We start from the raw sequence: 21,507 nt of genomic DNA, 5'->3' as shown, positions 1-21,507 counted from the left end.
CGATTGGTTAGAACAAGCCTTGTAACATAAAATGTGTTAAACCCAATACATAACACTCCTCCCCCCAACTTCCTAACAAAAGGAACAAACATAGTCATCAAGGTGAGCTGGCCTTTTCCGCTCCCACTGGGATCGTCACAGTTCCTGTGCCCAAGTGGGTGACCGAGGAGGTTCCTCCAGTACCCATGGTCTGAGTGGGGTGGTCAGGGCTCCGAAGGAGTCACTGCCAATGGAGCTGCTGAGGATTCCGACCTGAAGTCGCCCTGCTGTGGTAACTCAGTCACCGGAAACCCATCTGGTTCCCACCCTGGCCTGGGCAAAGAATCTCCCAAAGTACCCATTTCTCTGTCACTGCTCACTCCCAACAGGCACTTTTTCTGTTTTACCTTAAGTCCTGCTGCCTGGAAGCATTGGAGCACTATCCGTAATCTGGCGGCAAAGTCCTCTCTTGACGATGCGGCAATCAGCACATCGTCGGAAAATGGCGTGACTCCGGGAATGTCTTTAAGGAGACGGTCCATTAGACTCTGAAATAACCCTAGTGCCACACTAACTCCAAACTGTAGGCATTTGACCCTGAAAGCACCCCATGAGTCACATTTGTCTGGGCATCTGTGGTGGCCTCATCAACAGTTAGCTGCTGATAAGCTTGCGCTAAATCCAGCTTCCCGAAGATCTTGGCTCCAGCCAGGGCTGCTAACATGTGGCTCACCACTGGAGCCAGGTACGTGTGGTCCTGTAAGGCCCAGTTCAGGGTGCCTTTGTAATCGCCACAGATATGAACTAAGCTGTCCGGCTTAACTGGTGTGACAATCGGGGTTTCCCAGGTTCCCAAAGCTACCGGCTCTAAGACCCCTTGGGCAACTAAGCGATCAAGCTCCTCATCGATCTTGGGTTTAAGCACAAACGGGCCTTGACCCAAATGGGTTGCACCGTGGGGTTGAGCTGTAGGGAAATCGGGGATCTGTTGTACAGGCCCAGGATTCCATTGAAGACTGATGGAAACTCCTGGCAGATTGATTCGAAATCTGCCCCTAGGGAAATCTGATTAAGCCCTGAAATACCTAAGCCTAACGGCCCGAACCACGCTAGGCCTAGAAGACTAGTGAATGGTCCTTCAGTTATGATGAGGTTCAAATTCTTGGTGTACTTCTTAAACTGGACCTTGAAGGTGCCCATCCCATTTAGCTGGATTCTTTTTCTCTGGAAGTCCCACAGCACTACGGGGGCTGGGCAGAGAGGAGGACCGCCGTTAAGGCAAAGCTCTTTCAGAGTCTTAGCAGATATTATGGAGCAGGATGAGCCGGTATACAACTCCATAGTGCACGGGGTTCCCTCTATCTTGAGTTGTACCCTAAGCTTATTGCGCCCCGGGGACGGAAGTTGAAGTACCCTGGCTGGAGAGATGGACTGTAACTCCTCCTCTATGTAGCCCTTGTGAACACATTGCTTGGGTCGTGCTCCGGAGGTCTTGGAGCAGTGGACTCGACCAATGTGCCCAGTCTTTCCACAGCGATGACATGTGGCATCCCGAAACCTGCATGTCCAACACTCATGGTTTTCTCCGCAGCTGGCGCAGGTCCCTTGAGGTGTGTCAGATGATCGCTGGTTCAACGATGCGCTCGTAGCTTGGGAGCGGTGGTGTCGGTTGGATTGATCTGAAGCTCGTGGAAATCCTCATTGTGGGAATCTATGGAAGACGACCAGTCTCACTGGATGCGGTGAGTTCTCCTTTCGGTACATGGGCTATGGGCCGCCTCATGGGCGTTATCCTTCTCAAAGGCTGTGGCCATATTCATTGCTTCCATCATCGTGATGTTGTCTTTTGCCAGCAGCTTGCGGCGGAGACAGCTGTTTTGCACGCCACTGATGAACCTTTCAAGAAGTTGTTCCTCGATGTCAGCGAATTGGCAATACATCGCAATCGCCCGGAGTGCTGTGATGTATTCACTTGCTGACTCTTGCGCTTGTTGCTCTCTGTGCGCAAAGTTGTAGCAGTGGTGGTTCTTAGTTGGCTGAGGCACGAGGTGTCTTGTCATAGCCTGTGTCAGCTCATTGAAAATGCATGCCTCTATGTCCCTGGGTGCCATCAGACCTTTCAGTAGAGTGATGGTGGAACTTCCCACCACCGTCAGTAGCACATCCACCTTGTTTGCCTCCCTAGTGAAGCCTTGTAGTCAGACGTAGCTCCTTATTTGGCGGAGCCATAGTCCGGTGGCGGCCGACTTTGACTGGTGGCCATCCTCAGACCTGGAGCAGTCGCTTGTGTGATTGTGGGTGGTTGCGAAGACGCGGCAGGCGCGGTCTCGTTTCCGGGACTATTTGCTAAGTCCAGCATGGTGGTGAGGTAGCGCTTACTGCGAGGCAGCGGGTGGCGGTGCTGCGGTGCGGTCTTGGGCCTCTGGCAGCCGGCGGGAGCTCACGAATCCCATCTTCATTGCCACTGTTAAATTTTCGGAAAAAGTCAGAAGCCCAAGCCAGTATAAGATCCTTAACTACGTTTATTCAACATTTGTCAGTGACAACAGCTCACTCATAGGAAACAAGAACCGAACTGACTGGACAACACAGTAATAATTCTGAGCATGAACTGACAGTTGACAGTTGACAGTTGAAAGTCCATGCGCTTACTAGCCATTATAACGTTCGTCTACCAACGCTTATACGATTGGTTAGAACGCGCCTTGTAACATAAAATGTGTTAAACCCAATAAATAACATCTACTAAGACTCCTGGATCCTTTTTACATGTACTGCTGATAAGCCAAGTGTCCTCCATCTTATATTGGTGCAGCTGGTTATTCCTGCTTAAGTGTAGAACCTTTCAGGCTGAAAGGGACAAGTGGGACTTAGAAGAACAGAAAGAAAAATCCCTTCTCATGGACTTCATGAAACACTTACCTAGACTTGGGAAGGTTTAAGATGGCAGCACTCATCTGACCACACCACCCATAGGAGCCAATTCCCTAGGTCAGCCCTCTACAAATTGGAATGGGCTGAGCCCCCCCACACCTTGAGGAGCCAGGCCTTGCTGTAACCGTGGCAGGCCATGAGAACACCCAACGGGGTTTGATGCAGGCGCAAGAGGGGGGGTGCCTATGACACCACCTAAATCCACCGTACTTGAACAGTATTATCGCTGTCCACAGAAGCAGCATGCAGGTATGAGAGATTACATTTCCCTTATTGCTCCTGCTTTCCACTCTTCTTGGGTGCTTTTGCTGGGCAGGAATTGGTGCTTTAGCTCTGTCTGTGGTTGAAGCAAGAGAAACAAAGAACATGATGAGGCGATGCAAGTAAAGCAAAGAAGAGGCGGAGTCTGAGGTGAGAGGAACGGAGTTCATCCCTTGGGAAGCAGGGGAAAAAGAAGCGAAGTACAGTCGGAGCAGAGGGAAGGGCCAGGGCAAGTCACAGTAAATGTGAGCTCAAAGAAATTACCGAGACTGAGAGCCCTCAGTTTCACCACCTTCCTGACTTTGTTGCTCCCTCATTCTCCAGCCCCCAATTTATTTGCTTCCAAAGCTCCTTGCATTGTTGAACACAGCTTCCTTCTGCTCCGAGGCCCTGGAGAAAAGCTTATCCCAAGTTTCTCTTTATCTTTGTTTCTCTGCTCTATATGCTGGGCCCAGATAAATTATGTTTGGTTACTGCTTTTAAACTAGGAAGTCAGAATATTTCTGAATGTTGCATGGCATCCCAGCCACTCATTTAGTCCCTACAATGTTTGCAAACAAGCAAGTTGCTGGTAACAGCTTTTAACCTCTTGCCATAACATATAAAAACAGAATTAAAAAAATCGTTTCAGTAGCACCTTAGACACCAACTAAGTTTGTTATTGGTATGGGCTTTCATGTGCATGCACACTTCTTCAGATAGTTGGTCTCTAAGGTGCTACTGGAATGAATTTTTAAATTTTGTTTCAATTATGGCAGACCAACATGGCTACCTACCTGTATCTAGAAATATAAAAACAGTGGCTTCTTATTTCTATATGAAGACATATTTGAGATTTAATTCAAACAATCTTTCACACCATTTGGGAAGCTCAAATATTCAGCTGCCGGATGGGAAAGGAGGAAACAGGATCATACCTTGACTTATCCCTTACCCCACCCTGGCAAGCATATTGGACTACATTTGTGAATAAGGAAACCTAGAAAAGGGTTAGAGAAGGAGCATTTTGTAAATGCTCATATCTCTGAAAAGGAAGGAGGCCTGTTCCTGTCTCATGCTCTGGAAACTCTGGGAACAAAGGAACAGTGATGAAAAGATTCTGCCATTAACTACTGCTCTGGGGATGTTCTTGTCTCTTTTGGGGCTTGCTTTATTTAGGGGCGATGCTCTTGATGGGAGGCTGTGTCAGTGGACAGCTTTGTTGTTGTCATTATTCTCTCTGTGTAATTGCCACCCTCCTCATCCACAAGCTGTGTGCTGGACCACAACCAACATTAGCCAGGAGTCAGTGGCTGACACATCAGGCCTTATTACCCATGTTTCCTCCTTCCTCTTCTTAGGTGCTTTAATGGTTGCCAAGGAGACCTGTCAGTGCTGTCAACTGGACAGTCTTGATTCTAGAATCCTTGAACGCAAATCTCAGCTCAGTTGGGAATTCTCCTGCTCCATGAGCAAAAGTAGAGCTTCAGTCTATTAAGCATCTCAGTCCAATGACAAAAGATCAAGGTAACAGCTGAGTAACAATTGGGTATGCACCAACTATTTACCGTATTTGTTTGTATTAAATTGTCAGTTTAGACTGTAATAAGGGCACAGTAAGGGCACTGGGTGCCAGGAACAAAATCCTGTAAACAAAAAAGAGTTCAGGAGCTAAATCCTAGGAGTGATGAACCAGCAGAAGCCTAGTTTTCAGATCTACTCAAACAGCAGTGGGGTCTTGAAGGGCCCCCACTATGATATATACCGGTACATAGTCTCCAATTGTCACAAAAATGCCAAGACCTTCATGAAAACCCTTAAGACATCCTGGCTTCTCACTTTGTCATGCAGAGTCCCAAGTTCCCAAATGCAAGCCTGTTCTCCCCCTCCCCTCAAAAAATCTCAGATCTTTCTCCACCTTTTGATTCGCTGCTTCAAGAGAGATGTAGAGAGCTCTGATCCTGGAGCTTGGCTCTCTCTATGGCTTAAAACAAATCAGACTAGATTCCTACAGAGGGGAGGGGCCATCCAAAGCCCCTTCTTGTCTGGCTTCTCAGTGGGACCTTCTGAAATCTGACGAGTCTCCCCATTTTGTACATTTGGGTGAAGGGGAGTCCCAGGACAGCTGGCGGAGGGGATACCTGACAGGTGGGGGAGGCTGTAGGAGTAGCTGCTCTATCCAGGATTCACCACAGCACCAGGTTGTTGCAGTCACTAACACATTTCTAATTTTCTCAGAAGTTTAAAACACTAAAAAAAGAAACTTTATGTATCATCAGACTCAAAGGTTTGCATGTCCTTGGTCCCCAAAATAAACATTGGGATACCTCAGATCATACACCTGCACAATTGCAACAATAACAGTTACTCAAAGTTGCCATGCTTCCAAATTACTCATAAATGCATGTTGACATCACACAGTCTACACACACACACACACACACAGAGAGAGAGAGAGAGAGAGAGAGAGTTGTGTTCATTGATTTGGGGTTTTCTTTCCCCCCTCAGACTTCCCTGAAAGCAATACATGAATTCAAAGATTTTTGTGCTTAAAATATTGGAGTATTGTGTGTTTCCTCTAATAACTTTTGTTCTTGACTAGGAGGAAATGCTCAAGAAGTGATCATGATGTAGAATAGATGTCCCTATTTTCATCTGAGGAATGTTGGAGGGGATGCAGAAGGTATCCTCTTAATAGAGGCACCCATTCATATGTATGAGAGATGGCAGGATGGCTCCTCTATGATGGCTGCTACCATCAGTGTTTTAAATACTTGGGAGTAAAAATAGTTAATTTCCTCCAATATTGTTGTCTGATTAATCAGGGTATCTGGTTAACCAAAAGTTTTTAATTGATTAACCAATTAATTGTCTAAACACTGCAGCACTGCCATTAATGAGGCTGGATCAAGATGCACTAAAGTACTTTCATTAGGATAGCTCCAAATAAATCAATGGAACTAGACTAGCTGGCACCATTTAAGAAGAGTCTGGTCCATGCTGTGAGATTCAACAACCATTAACTGAAATAAACACAGTCATGAAAGGCACAAGTAGGCAGAGAGCAAGGAAGATATAAGGCTGTCAAGGTAGACAAAAAACAAACACATCACCAGAGCTTCGAGTTTCACAGTCTCTATATGCCCTGTGTCCTCATGAGCTTAGCGCCAGGATTCAAGGCATTTTCATTGAGATCTCCTGCCAGCCTGCTTGTTTCATGAGCCATTTGTCCTTTTGTTGCATGGCCAATGCTTCACACACAATCTGCATACCCAGCTTTTCTGTATTTTTGCAGGCATGACACATGTCAAAAAAAGAAGCAGAACTTTCTTCATATACATAAACACAAAGCCACTGAGGCAGGGTGTTGCCATTAGAAGAAAAAAACAAACTTGGCTGCACTTAAGAAGAAGAGTCCAATTAAGACTGTATTCACTCTCCCATTTGCTGTGAGTTTCCAGTGCTGGGTTTTTAATCCGTGTTCACACAATGTTATCCAAATGTTTATATATTCTGTACTTTGTTAAAAATTACTACCGTTTGATGTGTTGTTTCTTAAACCAGCTTCACACCAACTGGAGTCCTTAATCCCTTCCTTATTAATGTCTATCCAAGACATGAAACCTTTGCATAGGGTCAGGACATCCCCACCCATCAATGCCCCCCTGGTGTGAACACAAACAGAAACAAATATAACAGCTGGGGGGGAAGAGCTGTGAAATACACTGAAGAAACAACAACTTCACTGTGCTCTAAGGCAGTAATGTGAACACACCCTTTAATTTCACTGAAGCTTTGTTCTCATGGCCATCACAGCATACCCATATACCACACCTTGCAACTGTCCTGGGAAAACCAGGACACCCCATTTTTTCACATGAGAGCACAGCAGCCATTTTGGGTGCTGTGATCTCACACAAACTCCCCCTGAAAAAGTGCTTTTTTCAGGGCCACCCTCTCACGTAGGTCACGTGACTCACCCAGGAGCATGACCCGGAAAACGTGCATCCTGGTTTCTGGCCTGGATATGTTGGAGGGTATGAAAATGTCATGGATGCTAAGGGTTTAGCCCTTGAAAGAGTTGTTAGTGCCAGGGGTCAGCTGTATCCTGCATCATGCCTTTTTCTCAACAGGCTTAAGCCACAATATCTACTTCGCAGTACCAGCAGGTTTCAGAACAGTGGTGAGGAACCTGTGGCCCTCCAGATGTTGGTGGACTCCATCAGCCAGAGTCAGCATGGCCAGTGTTCAGGAATAATGGGAAGTGGAGTTCAACAACATCCAGGAAGCCAAAGGCTGTGCACCTCTGCTCTAAGAGAATAAGCCACTATTATTAACCCATGGGACTTTGGAAATATGAAGGTTTGTGCAGTAATACTAGGGCTGCAAGTTTAAATCAATTAACTGAAACCATTACAGAAATAGAGCAAAGAGAACCACATTTAGGTCCCATAAATACAGTTGGCATCACCTTCAGAGGTTCGGCACACATCAGATGAAATAATGCGTTCCTGAAATATCCTGTCAAGCAGCGGACCTTTGGCAGTGGTCCTTTACCTTTCCAAGATGTGCATGAAATTGCAATGCAATAAGAAAAGCTCTCCAGAGGCTAGATAAAGTTGCTTCAATGCCACAAGCTCCGAGTTGGCCTTCAGCGAGCTAAGCCTCCATTACAAAGTACAATTTGCCCTGGATTATTTGGGTGGCGACCAATAAGCAAAAACATTTGAACTTGAGATTCTTGCACAATCTGCTGCCATACATGCACCCTGCCCCCCCACCAAGATTCACTGGGGCATCACACTCACCAGGTGAACAGTAGCCAGGTGTATTGCCTGCCCAAACCTCTGAACACTCCCTTTGTATAGGCAGATAATGTTAGAGGTTAGAGGTTTTACTACTGTCAAGAGGTCTCCAAATTTTGTTAAATAATTTTTTTTTTTACATAAATGTTAGAGAGGGGTTACAGGCAAACAGGAGTCACTGGACTTCCTTAGACATTGTTCAAATGTAATGTGTGCATTTCAGCTTGTTTTTCCTAATCCAAAGCTTGTCTCCCCCCCCTTTTTTTCTAAAAGCTGAGTTGAAGGAAATGATTCTTGGCAGCAGGTACTTTCTTTTACCTCTCCTGAATCTTCCAACATTCAGCTTTACTGGATTCCCATAACTTCTAGTGCAATGAGAAAGGAAGAAAATCTTTTCTGCATCCACCTTCTCTGTGCCATGCATACTGTATTTTTTGCTCTATAAGACGCTGTCAGGGGCTCAGGAGCAGAGGCACAGGGGAGAGAGGAAACGGAGAGCGAAGGGGAAGAATCTGAGGGCAGCGTAGGGGAGTATGACAGTGGCCCGAGAGATTCCATGAGCTTCTCCAGCGATTCAGAAGATTCAGAAGATTCCCAAAGGGGGGCACCGATGGCCAGGGCAAGGGGGGTCCCAGGGGGGATGTACCAGAAGCAAGGGGCCAGCGGGGACTCCCAAAGCAGCAGCGGGATATCAGGACCAGTTCCCCCACCAGAGCGTAGTGGGGGGGAAGAGTCCCATGTATCAGGGCCAGCGTCTCCTCCAGCAGGGAGAGAAGATGAGTCCGGGCTGACCACGCCTCCATCACAGAGTGAGGGAACGGAGGGGAAGTCAGGTCCAGCTAGCCCCCCCGAAGGGGGAAGCAGTGACAGGAGCAGTGTAACGGTCAGGAGGAAGGTTGCCGGCTGGGCGCGCGCGCCAAGTTCAAATGTACAGGCGCGCGGGACAGCAGAAAACCCGGATTGGGATCCAGGTCCTAAAGCCCGCCGGAGGCAGGGGGAAGACTCAGGGGACTCAGCGTCAGAAGAGTCTAGAAAGGGGAAGACCCCAGTGGACAGGCGGACCCAGAGGAGGAAAGAGCAAAGGAAGAGGTGGAGCAAAGCTAGAGTCTTAAACTGGTGTCTGGGGGGAGGAGATTCAGACGGAGCTTCAGCGGTCTAGAGTTCAAGATGTAGAGCTGCGCGCCGTGGCTTTGAAATCGAAACTGAATTTCAATAAAGACTTTTGTATATATAAGAACCGGCGTTGGTCCTTTGTGAGCTGGGACCTCGGGCAGCTCTGACAGACGCACTTTTCCCCTCTTTAAAAGTAAAGGGAAATGTGTGTGCGTCTTATGCAGCGAATGCAGGCTGCACAGCTATCCCTGAAGCCAGCTATCACTGCGCAGTGATCCCTCTTGCTGTTCTGGCTTCTGAGATTCAGAATATATTTTTTCTTGTTTTCCTCCTCCAAAAACTAGGTGTGTCTTGTGGTCTGGTGCGTCTTATAGAGCAAAAAATACGGTAATTTTATAAACTTCTATAATGTCACCTCTTACTTGCCTATTCTCTAAACTAAAAACGCTGCAACCTTTCTTCATAATGGAGTTGCTTCTTGATTGCCTGTTACTGAAACTTTTCTAACTCTACAATATCCATTTTGAGGTGAGGCGGCCAGAACTGTAAACAGCTTTCAGTCTCATGTTGGGCCATCATCTTTTTCCTTGGACAGTGTGCCATTTAACCTCCACTTCTCTGGTCATAAAACAATTGCATATGTCTCTTTCTTTGCCTTGAGAGTGCTGGGAGGCATTCCTGGTGACTAGTGCCCATGTAATAATCACTGCTTTTTTCTGGGGTATGCAGAACTGGCACCCATCCCACCCCCCAAATCTTATGTTAAAACCAGGAATGGGGGGGGCAGTTAAACAACTTCCCCAAAATTCCAAGTCCCCACCACAGCCTCTGACTAAGGCCAGGACAATGATCATTGACACAGGCACCATACATACATACCGTATTTTTCGCTCTATAACATGCACCCGACCATAACACGCACGTAGTTTTTAGAGGAGGAAAACAAGAAAAAAAAATCTAAGCGAAATAGTGGATGTATGATTTTTGTGGTTCATGCTGTGGCCACAGACATGTGATCTGACAGTGAGTTTGGAGTAGCCCAATGCAAAAATCCTGAGGATCCATGTGGATTCATGCTTTGTAACCACATTTTTGTACCACTGTGGCCCCAGGCAACAGTGGGTGCGTGATTTTTTTGGTGCAAGATGTAGCCATGGACATGCTATGTGATCTGATGGTGAATTGGGGTGACCCAGTGCAAAAATCCTAAGGATCCATGTGGATCCGTGCTTTGTAACCACGTTTTATGTGGGGAGTGAAGGAAAAGCACGCAAGGGACAAGGAGCACTCGTGGGGTGTGTGGAGAAGGATGCTGCTAATAATGCAGAAGAGGGGCTTAACAGGAGAAGGCTCCTCTCCTCTCCCACTTTGCTCCTTTAAAGCAAGCAGGCTCTGCTTTTCTCCCTCCTCCCTGCTCATCCCCAGCTTAGCGAGCTGAAAAACTTTGCTGCTATGTAGCGAGCTGAGTGGGGAGGAGAGAGGGACAGAGAGCCTGCTTGGTTTAAAGGAACCAACCGGACAGGAGCCGCTTACACTCATGTAAGCGGCTCCTCTCCTCTCCCGCTTTGCTCCTTGAAAGAAGCAGGTTCTCTGTCCCTCTCTCCTCCCCACTCAGCAGCTCTTCTCCTGCTTTGCTGTTTCAAAGTGAGCCACGGAGGAGGGAAGGAAGGGGAACCATGGATCCTCTGCTCATGACTGCAGCAGACCGCCCCCCGTCACCCATAGGCATTCCCTCCATAACACGCACAGACATCTCCCCTTACTTTCTAGGAGGAAAAAAGTGAGTGTTATGGTGCAAAAAATATGGTACACAACAACAAAGAAGCTCAGAAAAGTAGTCTATAAAAACCTGTAGCAATAAGTGGATACCATGTACCAGTGCTGTTTCCTCCAATTATCCAGTATAGAATCATTTCTTTGGTTCCAATGGCAAATAACTCCTCTGGAAGAGGGGAATCCAGGGCTTCCCCTGTCTCCATAATCCCTGAGGCATAAAGTCAGTAGGTAACAATGGACCATACAGATAGCCATTGATGGAGTTTGCTGAAGCCAGGTATTCACAAAGCCCACCTTCAGGAAGCCCAGAGGGCAAGGTTGGGTGTGAATAGTTTTATTGTTCTTTAGGTAGTGGGTACTTAAAATGTATTGGGAATTGTATCTGATAACAGGACTGGGGGTTGAGCTCATGTAACCTCAAGAGATCCCCTCCCTCTTTATGACATGTTGGTGATGTATTGATGATGTATCGATGATGCTTCTTGAACTGTATTATGGGAAGGGAGGGAAGGTCTTAGAAGTCCATGCAACCCCGTGCTTGGGGTTCCTACTCTTTTGTGGTGTTTGAACCTTGTTGCAACAATAAAGATCAGGTCTACTGACCACTGTTTGCTTCTTTAACTTTGCTGGAGATTCCTGCTTTTGCTGACCAGGAAAGACCCACGGGGAGTGGCACCCCGATGAGCAGGGCAGCAGAGTAAACCTGCACCCAGAATTTCCCGTAACAGTTAAAAGTGTGGCACTAACTGGAACAACTTCATGGCCCTTTTTACTTATCCTTTTTAAAAGTGCTAGTTATAATCAATGGGATTCGAGGGAATTAATATCAATCTCCAGAAAGAACATGGGGTTAGCCTGTCCTCTTTAGTGGTAATGGTACCGCCTTCTAGGTCAGACAATTTAGGTGGAGAGGGGTATTTGCTTCACCTATTCCCAGTCACTGCTGTGCCTTTGCCTCTCCACATGCCTCTCTTCTTTGCCTCTTCTACTTTCTTTTACTGTATGATTTTTACTGCTGTGCACAGAGGCAGCGGATGATCCACAGGTAGACAGTACCACAAAAGGCTGAGTCAACTTCCTTTAGTTGGTAACGGGAAGTTCGTTGACTGCATTCAATCTATGCACTCAATTCTGTACAGTAGTACCAGGTCCCATTTCAAAGGTTCAGATGCTAATGTTCCCATTTACTCTTGGACTGAAGCTGGAGCACACTATTAGAAGTAGTTGCAGAAAGCTGGGCTGGAGCTGTAACGTCCCACGGGAAGTTCCAGAAGCGCCGATGATGTTGGGGGAAGCAGAGCCCTATGCACTTCCCTAGGAAAGTAGAAGAGGGAAGTGCTTAGGGCTCTGCTTCCCCCTTCTACTTTCTTCCTCACAAGAAGCGCTGGATTATCTAATGAGCAAATGTGCTCTTCAGATTCAGATGTCTTCAGCCAGGGACACCCTTTGCAACTCAGAAGCTGCAATACTGAGTTCTGCCAATTCAGTGGAGGCAACATAAATTATGTAAATTACACAAATTATAGCTCCAGCCCTGTTGATCCTTTCCAATCTGTCTGCAGAATATGTCACTGCTTGACAGTGTCTGAGAGAGAAAAACAAAATTGTATGAGGAGATAAATGCTGTTTTCTTGGTGCACCAAAGCACCAGGTTGTATACGATTCATATGGGTTTATGCCTGAACCTCTGGATGGTACAAGGTGGCTGTGTGGTGTCATGAAGTAGTGATCCTGTGAGCAAGTGTTGCTGGGTGGCAGGTGGTAACAATTAGTCCCCAAAGTGGAAGCATGTGATGGCTTTGGCTGGTTGCCAGTATTCCCCATCCTCTATAAGTCTTTGAGTTAACCTGCTGGGGGAGGGAGAGAACACACTGTGTTTTAGACTTGCTGTTTGATGTTCTGTAGCTGGTGCCAGAGAAGAAGTCAATAAAGCCTGGTAACCCATTCGGTGCCTGCATGTGATTGATTAGCAGCTTGGAGGGAGGACTCGGGAAAGCGACCCCCTCCTTGACATGTGGGAAATCATAGACCTGGAAGAAGCTCGATTTGGTGTGCATGGTTCTTCCCCTCCTCATTTAATCCCCACAACTTGGACTCCTGCACATACAGACAGTGCTTTTTATTGCCTAATGTTGATCACTAATTTCAAGTCATGGTCATGAAGGGATCCTGGTTAGCCTTAACTGCAGTTAAGTATTTCAGTCTAACAAGGGAAGGGCAGGAGGCATTTGCAGTCAAAAGGGAGGGGCAGTAAGACATATAAAATCCACAAATCAGCTCCCAATCATTTAACTAAGCCATTGGGAGTTTTACATAGAAGGGTTCAAAATTAGCAGGTCACTAGGCACATTTTGTGCCTAAAGATTATCCATTTGCGAGCACCTAAAAAAGTCCGGGCGCCATTTTTGTGCCTGGCTGACACTCAAGGATTACTGAAATGGTGGTACTGTGGGCTAAACCACAGAGCCTAGGACTTGCTGATCAGAAGGTTGGCGGTTTGAATCCCCACGACAGGGTGAGCTCCCATTGTTCGGTCCCTGCTCCTGCCCACCTAGCAGTCTGAAAGCACGTAGTGCAAGTAGATAAATAGGTACAGCTCCGGCGGGAAGGTAAACGGCGTTTCCGTGCACTGCTCTGGTTCGCCAGAAGCGGCTTAGTCATGCTGGCCACATGACCCGGAAGCTGTACGCCAGCTCCCTTGGCCAATAAAGCGAGAAGAGCGCCGCAACCCCAGAGTCGTTTGCGACTGGACCTAATGGTCAGGGGTCCCTTTATCTTTATGTGCTTTGAAGCCTTGAAGTATGTTAAGGATAGACAATATGTTAAAGAGTTTAACAACTCTTTACCTTTATGTGCTTTGAAGCCTTGAAGTATGTTAAGGATAGACAATATGTTAAAGAGTTTAACAATAAAGAGTAGTGTTTTGAAAACTAGGGTTGCCATATTTCAAACAGTAAAAATCCAGACAGAAAAGTTGTTGAGCTTTCTTTGGCCAAAGGTTGTTTTTGAGCTATTTTTATGGGGGGGGGGTTGGATTTCCCTGGACATTCGGCAGATTTCCAACCGGACACTGCTGCTGACTGCAGAAATTCCTGACATATGGCAACCCTATGAAAACTGAAGCATGGTACCAATATTTTTATTGTAAACACAAAATTATACATGTATTAACAATTTCTGATTAAATTAAGAATGTGTCGCTTGCATATTAATTCATGCTTATCAAAATAATACATAAAAAGTGTTGCCAACCCCCCCCCCCCAGTGGCAACTAGATGTTCTGTTTTGCTGCCCACAACCCAGGTCTCAGAAGCCATTTGGCTCCTAGCTTTTCTACCCAGTTTCTAACACAGCTACATACACCCAGACCCTCTAGTGTTTTTCCTGTAATGGAAAGCCGGGTGCAACAGCCACTGGCATAAAATCAATCACTTAAGTTGTAGAACAATATTGAGGACAATCACTAATTTCTGTTGTCTAATGGAGGTTTTCAGATTCCCACAAACTGCAGTCCGGAAACAGATAGGACTGTGCTAGGAGTGAGGCTATTTGAGCAAAGATAAAGCAAAGGACACAGTATCATCAGCTTCAAGGCCATGCTGGATATGAGAGCAACAAGCACACTTGTTTAAACACTGCCCCAATTACATGGGGAAAAGGAGTGGGCTCTGATTTTAAAAGCAAAAAAAGGTGAGTGTGGAGTACACCCTTCCCCTGCTCCAGTTTATCTCCTGACAACTTCTCCCAACTGCTGTTCCCCATAATCCGGCTCCAATACCGGCTGGGCAAAAAGCACTTGGGAAGAGGTACTATGAGAGGGACGCGGGTGGCGCTATGGGTAAAAGCCTCAGCGCCTAGGGCTTGCCGATCGAAAGGTCAGCGGTTCAAATCCCCGCGGCGGGGTGCCCTCCCGCTGCTCGGTCCCAGCGCCTGCCAACCTAGCAGTTCAAAAGCATCCTCGGGTGCAAGTAGATAAATAGGGACCGCTTTCTAGCGGGAAGGTAAACGGCGTTTCCATGTGCGGCTCTGGCTCGCCAGATGCAGCTTTGTCACGTTGGCCACGTGACCCGGAAGTGTCTCCGGACAGCGCTGGCCCCTGGCCTCTTAAGTGAGATGGGCGCACAACCCCAGAGTCTGGCAAGACTGGCCTGTACGGGCAGGGGTACCTTTACCTTTACCTTTTTACTATGAGAGGGAAGCCACAAAAGGGAGAAGCTTCCTGCATTGCTCAGGGCCCCTCCAGACTGATCTTTTATTGCGGGTGTATTATGCGACTTTCTTGATGATAGCACATTAGTGGTGAAATTATTCTGCTTTAGTTTGTTCTGTGAGACTTTCCTGATGAAGCCACATTATTGCTGTCAGGGAGGTTGCTGTGCAGCAAAGGTTGGACAAAAATAAACCAGAACATTTGTGGTATCAAAAGTTATAGGATTTCATCCTGACTTTATGGGATATACACTGGCGGGAAATGAAACAGTGGACCACTGGAAAGGTTTGCAGACAAACAACCAGTACTGAATGCTGGATTGTGTATGACTGCTCCAGTAGCATCGTGAGCACAAACCATCATGAATGTGCAACAAAACGGATGCCTGGAGGAGCCCTAATGCACCCCATTTTTGTATGAAATCAGATCCCTCACCACACTTTCTGCATCACTAAGGCTGTTCCATATTTAAGGTTACAGATCTACCAAAATCACATTCAGCTTATATCTCATGTTCTTCCCTCAAAACATTCTCTAAGGGAAATATATCAAATATATCAAAACTCATCAAAATTCACTTCAGACCCAATTATCCAACATTTTACAGCACTTAATATATGTTTGTTCAAAAACAGACATGGGTGAGTAAAACATTTGTGAGATGCATATGTGATTTCATCACCGCCACAAGAATTCTTCTAGCACCTGCCATCTACTTAAAGTGCATCTCAAAAGTAAAATCATGAGGAGTGGGTAATTTTGGAATGCATCAGGCAAGTGTGTTTAGGAGGATGAAGGTGAAAATCAAGCTTGATTGTGTGCAGTGGCGTAGTGTGAAGTGCTGGGGGGGCCGTCGCCCTGGGGGTGCAATCAGGCGCCCCCACAACAGGCTCCCATCGGAGTCTGGCTCCGGCATGCAAGGGAGCTGTCAAGGCAGCTTCCTTGCAGCCAGAGAGGTCGCAGGCATTCCAATGGGAGCCTGTTGTGGGGACACCTGATTGCACCCTCCACCGACAATGTGCGAAGGGTGACGGCCACCTGCAGTAAAAGATCAGTCTAGGGGGTCCTGAGCAATGCAGGAACCTTCTCCCTTTCATGATTTCCCTCTCATGGTACCTCTTCCCAAGTGCTTTTTGCCCAGCCAGTATTGGGGGAGCCAGATTTTTGCATTGCACAGAGTGCTCCTTCCCTCCCCCCAATGGCTGCTGCGCCCAGGAAGCACCCAGGTACCTGTCCGCAGGGTCCGGCAGTGCACATGGTGCTCCTCCTCCCTCCGCTGGGCGCCCGCTCCCCTCTGCCATCTGCCCAGAAGAAAGAGCTGCCGCTGCCCCCTGAAGGAAAGGCGATGCGATGCAGGCTGAGGCGGAGATGCTCTTTCTGAGGAAGCAGAGTGTTGTGATGCCAGCTGGCTAGGCTGAGGCCCAGACCCTGCGCTGCTGGGACGAAGAGGGAGCTGTCTCTGAGCAGAGCCTGGGGGTAGCATTGTGTAATACAGTGGTATCTTGGTTTACAACCATAATCCGTTCCGGAGGTCCAGTTGTAAACCAAAACAGGTTGTAACCCAAGGCGCGCTTTCACCAATGGGGCCTTTAACTGATGGTCTGTGGCCGAGACAGAAAACATGCAAGACCATTAGAAGAGATTGCATTATGTTAATATACAAATCAGTAACCGTTCAGGAAAGCTAGAACACAAAGATTTCCTCCCTCTCCGATAAAAGTCCTGAGAAGACTTGCTTACAATTCAAGTTCCACAAATATGTGTGGTCAAGATCATACTAAAAGTCGGTGGGAGAATTTCTCAGTCACATGAGATTCATTACAAATGATCAAAGAGCCACATGGAGAAAAGAAACCAGACTGCCCTGGTCTTAGATTCCATTGCAGGCTGCAGTAGACCCTCCCATCTGTAAATACTAGGCTTGGGCTCACTTTTATTCAGAAAGAGCATTTCCCACGTTGCTAATTAACAATACAGGAAACCACAACCAATCCAGAAATGAGGTGTGAAAATGAATGAGCACACATAGCGAAGTTAGAAGACTCAGATAGCGAGGACATATAGTACTAACTTTTCAGTCTTGGGACCAGTCTTCAACCGACTATAAAGGAATTGTTTTATTTCACAGTTGGATAAATCTCCCGCTCGCTCCCAAATGTTCACTAATTTTATTTTAAATCCTAAAATAAAGAAGAAAGTAGTTATGGTATCAATTTGTATGACCCTTTGTAAGTCCAGGCATAAGTCATTTGTGCAGCCTAAACCTTGGTCATTGGACTCAGCTATACAACTGCAAATATAAAGTTTTAAGCGCATTATACAAATGTGACACCAGATTGCACTGATGAACTAATGACAAATTCCACATATACTTTACAACGTTTTCTTAAAAAGCATTTTCACAACATTTTTTATATCAATGCAGATTCAGCCATAGTGGTCTAATCTAGTGTGCACTTGAAATAGCTGTACAGGTACGGGTGGATTATTTCTTAGTAGCTTCCATTGAATTCTATGGAACAAGAGAAACTGGCTGAACATAGAGACAGAAAGTATGTCCAGTGCCCTAGAACCCAGGGTCACTAGCCTTGGTCGTGCTGGTCAATGATCTCCGGTGGGCTAGGGACAAAGGTGAAAGCTGTTTCCTAGTTCTGCTGGATCCCTCTGTGGCCTTTGATACCATTGACCATGACATCCTTCTGGACCATCTAGAGCAGCTGGGAGCTGGGGGCACTGTCATACAGTGGTTCCGCTCCTTCCTCCTGGGCCATGTTCAGAAAGTGGTGTTGGGGGATGAGTATTCAGACCCCTTGGCTCTTACTTGTGGGGTGCTTCAGGGCTCCGTCATCTCCCCCATGCTCTTCAACATCTATATGAAGCTGCTGGGAGAGATCATCAGGGGTTTGGGCTGGGTGTTCATCAGTATGCAGATGATACCCAGCTCTACCTCTCTTTTAAATCAGAACCAGTGAAGGCGGTGAATGTCCTGCGTGAGTGTCTGGAGGCAGTTGGAGGATGGATGGCAGCTAACAGATTGAGGTTGAATCCTGACAAGATAGAAATACTGTTTTTGAGGGACAGGGGGTGAGGGGGATCAGTATACCTGAAGGAGCATCTCCATCCACATCATTCAGCCCAGACACTGAGGTCCAGCTCCAAGGGCCTTCTGGCAGTTCCCTCACTGAGAGACATAAGGTTACAGGGAACCAGGAAGAGGGCCTTCTTGGTAGTGGCGCCTGCCCTGTGGAATGCCCTCCCATCAGATGTTAAGGAAATAATCAACTATCTGACTTTTAGAAGAAAGCAATCCTGTTTAGGGAAGTTTTTGATGTTTGATCTTTTATCGTGTTTTTAGTATTCTGTTGGGAGCCGCCCAGAGTGGCTGGGGGGAAAGCAAGGTGGTAATTCACTAACATGATTGTCCCAGTGGCATCTCTCTTACTTTATTCAAAGAATCAGCATGTCTTTGAAGATGAGAAAAATCTGTCCTCTTCCCTAGACATTGGGAGTATTGTTCCAGCTACTGCAACTGTGATATTCATCCACACTCCTACTCCTTCAACTTTCCCCATATGAATAAATGGCTGTCTGTGTTCCTGCCTTTACTGAAAATGATATTTTTGACAAAGCATGCATATTAACTGCAGATGCGCACACACCCAAGGTCCTTGCAGTATACACACCCTCCTTCTGTCCCCTGCCTGGCTTGTCATGTCAGGAATTTCGGTAGTTCTTAATAAATATTATTCTTTATTTCAGTCTCGAATAGCTAGCTGATGTTCCCATTACCCTGCCAGCATTGTCTCTCAGTCTCCCTTCCAACCCCCCCCCCCCAAGCTCAGCTGAATCCTTCCTTAATCAATTTAATCTGTACTCCCTTACTCTCCTCTTTGTAGGGAGCCTGTTACATCATGGAATTAATTCATTGGGACTAACATCAATCAACAAACAGAAATGTCTTCTTTCAGATCTCAGCCTTTTATCTCTATTTTCAGTTTCACATGCTATTTTCTGAGAAGGCCGTTTTGGGGATTGGAAGAAGAGTAATCCCTAGCAGCATCTGAATATTTGCTTTGGCAGAGCAGGGCAAGAAGAGTGCAAAACTACCAGGTCAACAATACCACCCCCTGCTGGTGACCAATTTGCAATTGAATCTCAGACCAAGAAATGGATTCCACAAATAAATCATGCAGCAATCCAGAGTTGCTTTCACCGGATGGCAAAATGGGGAAAAGCAATAATTCTGTATACAATACATTTAGATATTATATCTCAAACACTAAGGCCAAACAAAACAAGGTGATAGAGATCCATGACATAAGACCATAAGAAGAGCTTTGCTTGATTAGACCAAATGCCCATCTAATCTAGTCCAGCATTCTGTTCTCCCTGTTCTACAGATTCCTGTGGAAAACCTGCAAGTGTGACCTGAGCAGAATGGCACTCTCCCTACATGTACTCCCCAGCAACACACCACCACTAGTGGCCACTCATAACTTCATCTTCCATGAATGCATCTAATCCCCTTCTGGATATCCAGCTGCTGGCCAGTACATCTTATGTTTAACATAACATAACAATGTTATGCTTAACAATACTGTGTGTGAAGAAGCACCTATGTTCTTATAGATCTGTTCCAGTGTTGCTGAGACAGAAATGCAAACATGCTGGGAATGTTCGTTTGGGAGAGCACATCTTTGTCCTGCCACGTGATGCCCAAAATACTCCTGATGCAGTGCACATGGAAGGCATTGAGGCGTCGCTTCTGGTGGGTGTAAGTTGCCCGTGACTCACATTCATAAAGACGTGTGCTCAATACACAAACCTCTTGGCATTGGTTGTTAGCATCCCTGTGGAGGCCCCTGGGCAGTCGAAATCTCACCCCCCCCCCTCACAAATTATCTTCTAATACATTTTTTATTTTACCAACCAATAATTTTAACAAACCAAATCAATATAATTTTGATCCATTGTTGCGGGGCCCCTAAAAGACCAGTGCCTACTCTGCCTATTTGGTAATCCAGCACTGTTAGCATCACATTCTCCGATTCCCCTTTTGGAGAAGCAAGCCACTCTTGCTTGCCAATGTGCTTTTCCAGATCAGCACCAATGGAGAGATTGCTGGTTATGGTGGAGCCGCCAAATGAATGTTTGGGATGCTGCAAGACAGATGTTGTCCAATTAGGGCACATTTACACTTACATCTGAGTAAGCCCTACTAAATCAAGTGAGATTGCACAGCTCTAGAACTACTAATGGTTTTTTAAAAAGACTCATAGGTACATTCTACCACTGCATAGTGTGATACATCAACCAGAAATTCACAGCAACTTCCACACTTCCAAAGGTAAATTATGGAGTTTTCCAGGGAAGTTGCCACTGTGAAAAATGTATGATTTCCTAGGTCATAACATAACATGACTCGTTTGAATAAACCACCCTAAAGGGCCTACAACTGTCTCTTAGGTACACTTCATCTACAACAATTATCCTACACCAGGAGATAGAGAGCACACATGCATGTAAACTATCCTGTATAAAAACAGTTGGGAAACTGAAGCGATTTAGGAGAGAATGTCAAACTATAATATGTTGTGCCATTAACTTTTAAAAATTGTTTTTATTAAGCTTTTTTTAGGTTACAGAAGTACATACATTGCCTGTATTTTCAGATCATAAAGATCATAAAGTCTTTTCTATAGATCAGTTGTATTTGATGTGAGACTTTAATGTTGTATACAGCCAACCTAGCAGTTCAAAACCACATCAAAGTACAAGTAGATAATTAGGTACCGCTCCGGCGGGAAGGTAAACGGCGTTTCCGTGTGCTGCTCTGGTTTCGCCAGAAACGGCTTAGTCATGCTGGCCACATGACCTGGAAAAACTGCCTGCGGACAAATGTCGGCTCCCTCAGCCAGTAAAGTAAGATGAGCGCCGCAACCCCAGAGTCATTCGCAACTGGACTTAACTGTCAGGGGTCCTTTACCTTTTTACAGTATAAGGTTGGGGAGAAAGGGAGGAGAGAGGGGAGAGAAGTGGGGTAGTAAACTTTCATTCTTTTACATAGTGTATGTGTGAGCTTTTTGTGTCAGCATCATGTTGGGTATGTTCTCTTTTTATTCATTTATTAGTTTTCAGCCTGGAGCATCATAGCTAGACACTGGAGAGACTTGTCAGGAGTGAACATGGACTACTGGTACCAAACTGCATGGTAAAGAGCCTTACTAGAAAAGCTAACCAACAAACTAAAACTAACACCGAGACAAATAAGAGAACACCTTCCCCCCCAGCGTGGCTCCCCTTTATTACACACACCGTCCCACAAGACACCAACAAGAGCCCACCAACAGCATATGAATCAATATGCTAACTTGATCCAACAACCCCCACACAAACAAAACTCACTGCAGTCAACTGAAGGCAACCAACCCTGGCCTGCCCCCCCCCCTC

The 21,507-nt window shown here is 46.2% G+C and overlaps 1 protein-coding gene and 1 long non-coding RNA gene across 4 annotated transcripts in view; one reads left to right on the top strand and one right to left on the bottom strand.

Annotated features, from left to right (window-relative positions):
* The window catches only part of SLC24A3 (solute carrier family 24 member 3), a 161,377-nt gene that overhangs the window by 89,149 nt on the left and 50,721 nt on the right, over positions 1 to 21,507 (bottom strand). The window lies entirely within an intron of this gene.
* Positions 913 to 7,625, top strand: LOC310848998. Its single transcript, XR_014566719.1, has 3 exons — positions 913 to 3,162; positions 4,515 to 4,680; positions 7,287 to 7,625. It is a non-coding gene; the product is annotated as an uncharacterized lncRNA (long non-coding RNA).

Source organism: Podarcis gaigeae (genome assembly GCF_964106915.1).
Source record: "Podarcis gaigeae genome assembly, chromosome: 7".
NCBI classification, from domain to species: Eukaryota; Metazoa; Chordata; class Lepidosauria; order Squamata; family Lacertidae; genus Podarcis; species Podarcis gaigeae.
The sequence above is the reverse complement of the archived record's forward strand: the minus strand, read 5'-3'. Positions and strand labels throughout refer to the sequence as shown.